The sequence below is a fragment of the Chrysochloris asiatica genome, unplaced genomic scaffold (genome assembly GCF_000296735.1).
Source record: "Chrysochloris asiatica unplaced genomic scaffold, ChrAsi1.0 scaffold00109, whole genome shotgun sequence".
Classification (NCBI taxonomy): domain Eukaryota; kingdom Metazoa; phylum Chordata; class Mammalia; order Afrosoricida; family Chrysochloridae; genus Chrysochloris; species Chrysochloris asiatica.
The window spans coordinates 8,761,006-8,767,005 of record NW_006408627.1 but is presented as its reverse complement, the minus strand read 5'-3'; positions in this window follow the sequence as shown (position 1 = coordinate 8,767,005).

Here is a 6,000-nt window from a genome sequence, read left to right as displayed (position 1 = left end):
CCTAGATGCCTGCAGCTGCTCCATGCAGTCACCTCTGACATCACCTCTGCTGTCACCACTATTCCAGGTAGGGATCTCACTCTCCAGTCTTGCTCTTCCTTCTAACCGATCTGGGATCCTTTGTTCCTGTTTCTGAGCTGGCCCCTTTTAAAGAAAGCTTAATGGCAAAATGAACCAATCCCAGCCTTAGAGTCCTGTATGCTTTATTTGCATGGTCCCACCCAATCACTTGGTGGGAATTAAGACATTGGATAGAAAAGCCATGTCAAGTAAATCAAGGTACCACAAGCCAATGAGTTAGATTGACACAGTAGTTGCAACAGTGGGCTCAACCAAAACAACGATTGTGAGGATGGTACAGGATCAGGCGGTGTTTTGTTCTGTTGTGCCTAAGGTAACTATGAGTTGGTATGAATAGCAACAACAATTTTTTAGCAAGAAATAAATTGATGATTAATTAGAATATCAATAAAATTATTAACTTGTATTATTACTGCTCAGCATTTGAGGCCCATGAGGATTGGTAGTCAGTCAGGAAAGTGAATACAATTCTGGTGATTCATTAACTTGAATTTCAACTGGCTTATTCAAGAGTCAGAGTTCCTTGCTTTATATTTTATAATCCCTACCCCACTCACCTACTAAAAGTCTTATGAGCTATCTTGGGCATGATTTCCTGATATCCACTAGATTCATCAAATAGTTCAATTCTTGTCAATAAAAAAGTATAAAACTTGATGAATGTATGGAGTTTGGTACCCACTTCCTTCTTTTGGATATTGTGCACTGATCTGAAAACTGAATCAGCTGCTACAGTCATTTGTTTTTGTAGTATATTTAGCTATGCTTCAGAAATTTGAAAGCAGAAGTATTTAAAAGATCATCCAACTGTTTAAGAAGTAAACTTTATTCTTTTTCAACTGCAGCGTGGTTTTCAAATGTGATTCCATAGTCCATGGACAGTATCAGCATTGAAGGTGTGCATATTCTTCAGGACAACCTAACTGACCTTGCTTAGTTAGCATGTGACTGTGTATTATATATAAGTCCTGGTGGAGCTCTGTAGGATTATGTAGCAAAGACACGATGTTCTAAAATGCTGGGTGCTTAAAACTAAGGTCAAAACTCCAAGGTTAATTCTAAATATTTTAGACTTCCCAGTTTAAAACATCCCATATCAACATTTCCATGGTATCAAAGCTTGCAAGTTTGTGAAAGCAATGGCCTTCATTATCTGTGCCAAACTTTAATCCAAATGTTAGGTATATATCAATGGCTGTTTTAGTTGTTATATGTTGTTGACTCATAGTGATCCCATGTAGGGATTCTGAGGAGCAGCTGTTGGTTTGAACTGATGACCGACCTTGTGGTTCGCAGTCCAGTGCTGATACTACAACACCACAATAGTGGCACTGCATTATTAATGAACACATAAAATATAAATTATATTTAAACTCAGGCATCAAAATTCCTCAGCAAGAAAGGCCATTACTAAAAGACATACACTTGAATTACCATAACAGCATTATTCATATTCATAATAACCCCAAACTGGAAACTATCCTAAGGTCCATCATTGTTTTGTTGTTATTAGGTACTGTTGTTGTTGTTGTTGTTAAGTGTTGTCGAGTCGATTCAACCCACAGCGACCCTGTGTAGGGTTTCCAAGAAGCAGCTGATGAGCTTGAACCGTCAACCTTACAGTTCAAACAGCTTTGCAGTCTGGCGCACTAACCCACCAGAACTCTTGAGTCGGTACCAAATCATAGCAACCGTATACACAAAAGAACAAAACACTGCCCAGTCCTGCACCAGCCTCACAATCGTTGCTACACTTGAGCCCATTGCTGCTGCCACTGTGCCAATCCATCTTATTGGGGGTCTTCCTCTTCTTCACTGACCCTCCACTTCAACAAGCACGATGTCTTTTTCCAGGGACTGGTCCCTCCTTACAGTGTTTCTGAAGTATAAGAGATGAAGTCTGGCCATCCTGGCTTCCAGGGAGGATTCTGGCTGCACTTCTTCCAACACAGATTTGTTTGTTCTTTTGTCGGTCCATGTTGTTGTTGTTATGTGCCATGGAGTCAGTTCCGATTCATAGCTACCCTGTAGAGGGTTTCTGAAGCTGTAAATTTTACAGGAGCAGAAAGCCTCATCTTTCTCCCACAGAACAGCTGGTAGTTTTGAACTGCTGACCTTGCTGTTCACAGCCTGATTCGTAACCACTATGCTACCAGAGCTCTTTTTTTCGGTCCATGGTACTTTCAATATTCTCCTCCAACACCACAACTCAAATGCATCAATTCTTCTATGATCTTCCTTATTCATTATCCAACTTTCACATATATATGAAGTTACTGAAAATACCATGGCTTGAGCCAGGTGCATCTTAATCCTCATACTGACACCTTTGCCCTTGAACACTTTAAAGAGGTCTTGTGCAACAGATTTGCCTAATACAATACTTCGTTTGATTTCTTGACTGCTATTTCCGTGAGTATTGATAGTTGAACTGAACAAAATGAAGTCTTTGACAACTTTGATCTTTTCTCATCATCAGAATAATGAATTCATAAATTGTGGTATATTTGCACAATGGATAAAATAAATGATCTATATATAACACAAAAGGCAAATATAAAAGGACTTCAAAAGTGTATGGAAAAATTCCATTATCTTTTAATTCCATTTTTCCATTAACTTTTTGAAGTTCCTTCATGCAAAAGAGTGTACAGTTTATGATTATATATATATATATATTAAGTACAAGTATGTTGCTAAATGAGTCGGCTCCAACCCATAGAGACCCTGTATAGGGTTTCTGAGGAGCAGTTGTTGAGCTTGAACTGCCAACCTCATGGTTCTAACCAACTTTGCAGGTCAGTACATTCATTCACAGCACCACACCAGGATTCCAGACACAAGTATGGTGTAGTTGTAGGTAAAGCTAATCTCTGTTGCTAGAAGTCAGCATAAAGGTTACTTATCCTTAGAGAATGGAGTCCTGGTCTGTGAACCATAAGACCAGCAGTTCAAACCCACCAGCTGTGCCTCAGAAACCCTATATAGGGTTACTATGAGTTGGAACCAACTTGACGGCACTAAACAACAACAACCCTTAGAGAAAGCAGCAACTGGAAGAGGCATGAAAGAGGTTTTTGGGTGCCAATAATGCTTTTTTATTCTTGACTTATATTCTCTATCAGTGGTTGTTGTTGTTAATAAGTGCCCTTGAGTAAATTCTGACTCATAGTGACCCAGGTTAGGGTTTCCAAGGAATGGCTGGTGAGTTTGAACCACTGACCTTTTGGTCCAAACCAATCTTGCAGTCCAGTGCTTATCTTATAGCACCTCCTCACCAGGATTCCATATCGTTGTTGTTATGTGCCATAGAGTCGGTTCCGACTCATAGCAACCCTGTATAGGGTTTCCAAGGCTGTAAATCTTTACAGGAGCAGAAAGCCTCATCTTTCTCCCACAGAACAGCTGGTAGTTTCGAACTGCTGACCCTGAGGTTAGCAGCCCAATTCATAATCACTATGCTACCAGGGCTCCTTAGGATTCCATATTAGGGGTGGGGAATCCTTTTTCTGAGGGTCATTTGGATATTTATAACATCATTCACGGGCCATACAAAATTATCTATTTAAAAATTGTTGTTGTTGTTGTTATTGTGACGTGCCATCGAGTTGATTCTGACCCATAGCAACACTGTATAGGGTTGCCAAGGAGCCGCTGGTGAGCTTGAACCACCGACCTTGCAGTTCAAACGACTTTGCAGTCTGACGCATTAGCCCACACCAGGACTCCATTTAAAAATTAACCTGCTATATTTGGACGACTGAAACTGCAGTTGCTTTGGCAGGGCCGGACCAGACGATTTCGTGGGTGGCGCTGTGGGTTAGTACGCCAGACTGCAAAGCCATTTGAACTGCAAGGTCGGCGGTTCAAGCTCACCAGTCGCTCCTTGGAAACCCTATATAGGGTTGCTATGGGTCGGAACAAACTCAACGGCACTTAACAAGAACAACAACAAATATAGCCAGTGGGCTGATGTTCCCACCTGTGTTCTATATATATAGTCGTGTTCAAATTGTGAAAATTCATTGAGTTGAATACACATAGGTTATGTATACTTTTACGTATAGTATGTTTTGTTAATTGCCTCCAAGTTGGTTCTGACTCATGGTGACTCTGTATAGGGTTTTTGAGGAGCAGCTGGTGAGTTTGAATAGCCAACCTTGAAATTCCAACCTACCTTGTGGTTCAAGTGCATTATTCCACAGCGCCACAATGCCAGGAAGCTCACAGAAATTTAATATCAATTCAAGTTTATAATTGTCAGTGTCATTATTAGAATTTGAGAGCCATCAGTGTAATGAACTAAACAGAGTACACTGATACATTGAGCAGAGTGCTTAATGAACTGAATTCAGAACAGCTGTTCCTGGACAAGGATTCCCTAAAATGTCAAAACAAGCTAATCATTTACCTTTAGAATTTCTAGTCACTCTGCTTTTCTCCACATCCTGTGCTATCATCATAGTTTAAACCATGTCATTTCCCACCTTGAGTTCTATCTGCTGGAGTCTACTAACCAATTTCCCAATAGCCCCTTCCACCAGTTCTCCACACATGAAACTAAGCAACTTCAAACTTTTCACCCCTTAGTTTAAAATATCGCAACCAATTTCCATCAAATTTATAATGCAAATCCCACGCTATGATCTGGCGTCTGCCTACCTCATGTACCGAATGCCGTGCCACACCCATCTCCCTAAGCTAGACTCACACTTGACATTCTTTCTATTATTCTACAATGCCACACTGTCTAATCTCAGGACCTTTCCTTGCAGCACCCCCTCTTGCCAAAATAGTCATTTCTTTACTTATTTTGCGATGAACTGTCTTGCCTCTCACCCCTAGAGATGAAGCTTATGTGTTATCTCCTAAAGGTATATACATATTTTTTAAATTGTGTTAAATATGTATTAACAAAACTGACATTTCAACAGTACAGTTCAGTGACATTAATCATATTCGTCATAAAGGTTTATTTCATGTCCTGTTGTGGCACTGTAGGATTAGCACTGTAGGACTGCTAAGGTCGGCAGTTCAAATTCACCAGTTGTTCTCTGGAAACCTTATAGAGGGTTGCTATGAGTCAGAACCAACTTGACAGCACCTAACATCAACAAGGAGTCAGAAGGAGTCCTGGTGTGGCTCTGTAGGATAAGCATTCGACCACAAGGTCTGTTTGAGCTACAAGGTTGGCAGTTCAAACTCACCAGCCGCTCCTTGAAACCCTAAACAGGGTCGCTATGGGTCGAAACCAACTTGACAGCACTTAACAGGAGTCGGAACTGCCTCCACATTCAACAACATCTAAAGTCTGTTGGATAAGCATTGGTTTCCAAGGTACAACTGGTGAGTCCACCAACGTTGAGGTTCAAACCGACCTTGCGGTCCAGTGCTTTAGCCCATAGCACCACACCACGACTATTAGCGCAGTTCAAACCCACCAGCCCTCCACAGGAGAAAGATGAGACTTTCTGCTCCCTTAACGATTTACAGCCTCAAGAAAACCTATGAAGCAGTTCTACGTTGTCTGATAGAGTCTCTGTGTTGTTTGTTAAGTGTTGTTGAGTCGATTCTGACTTATAGCGACCCTGTATAGGGATTCTGAGGAGTGACTGGAGGGTTTGACCAACTAACCTTTTGGATAGCAGTCCAGTGCTTATGCTAGCTACAGAGCCATATCAGATTCCACGGTCTCTATTGGGTTGTCGGAAGCCACTCTACAGCAGTGGGTTATTGTTTTTTTTAATGCGGAGCATAGTGTGTGGCATCTAAACTTGTTGTGAAGTGTCAACGAGTCAGTTCTAACTCATAGCAACCCTGTATAGGGTTTTCAAGGAGCAGCTAGTGGATTTGAACCACCAACCTTGTAGTTACGCGTCCAGCACCACACCAGGACTCCCAGCATCGAAAATGTTCTTC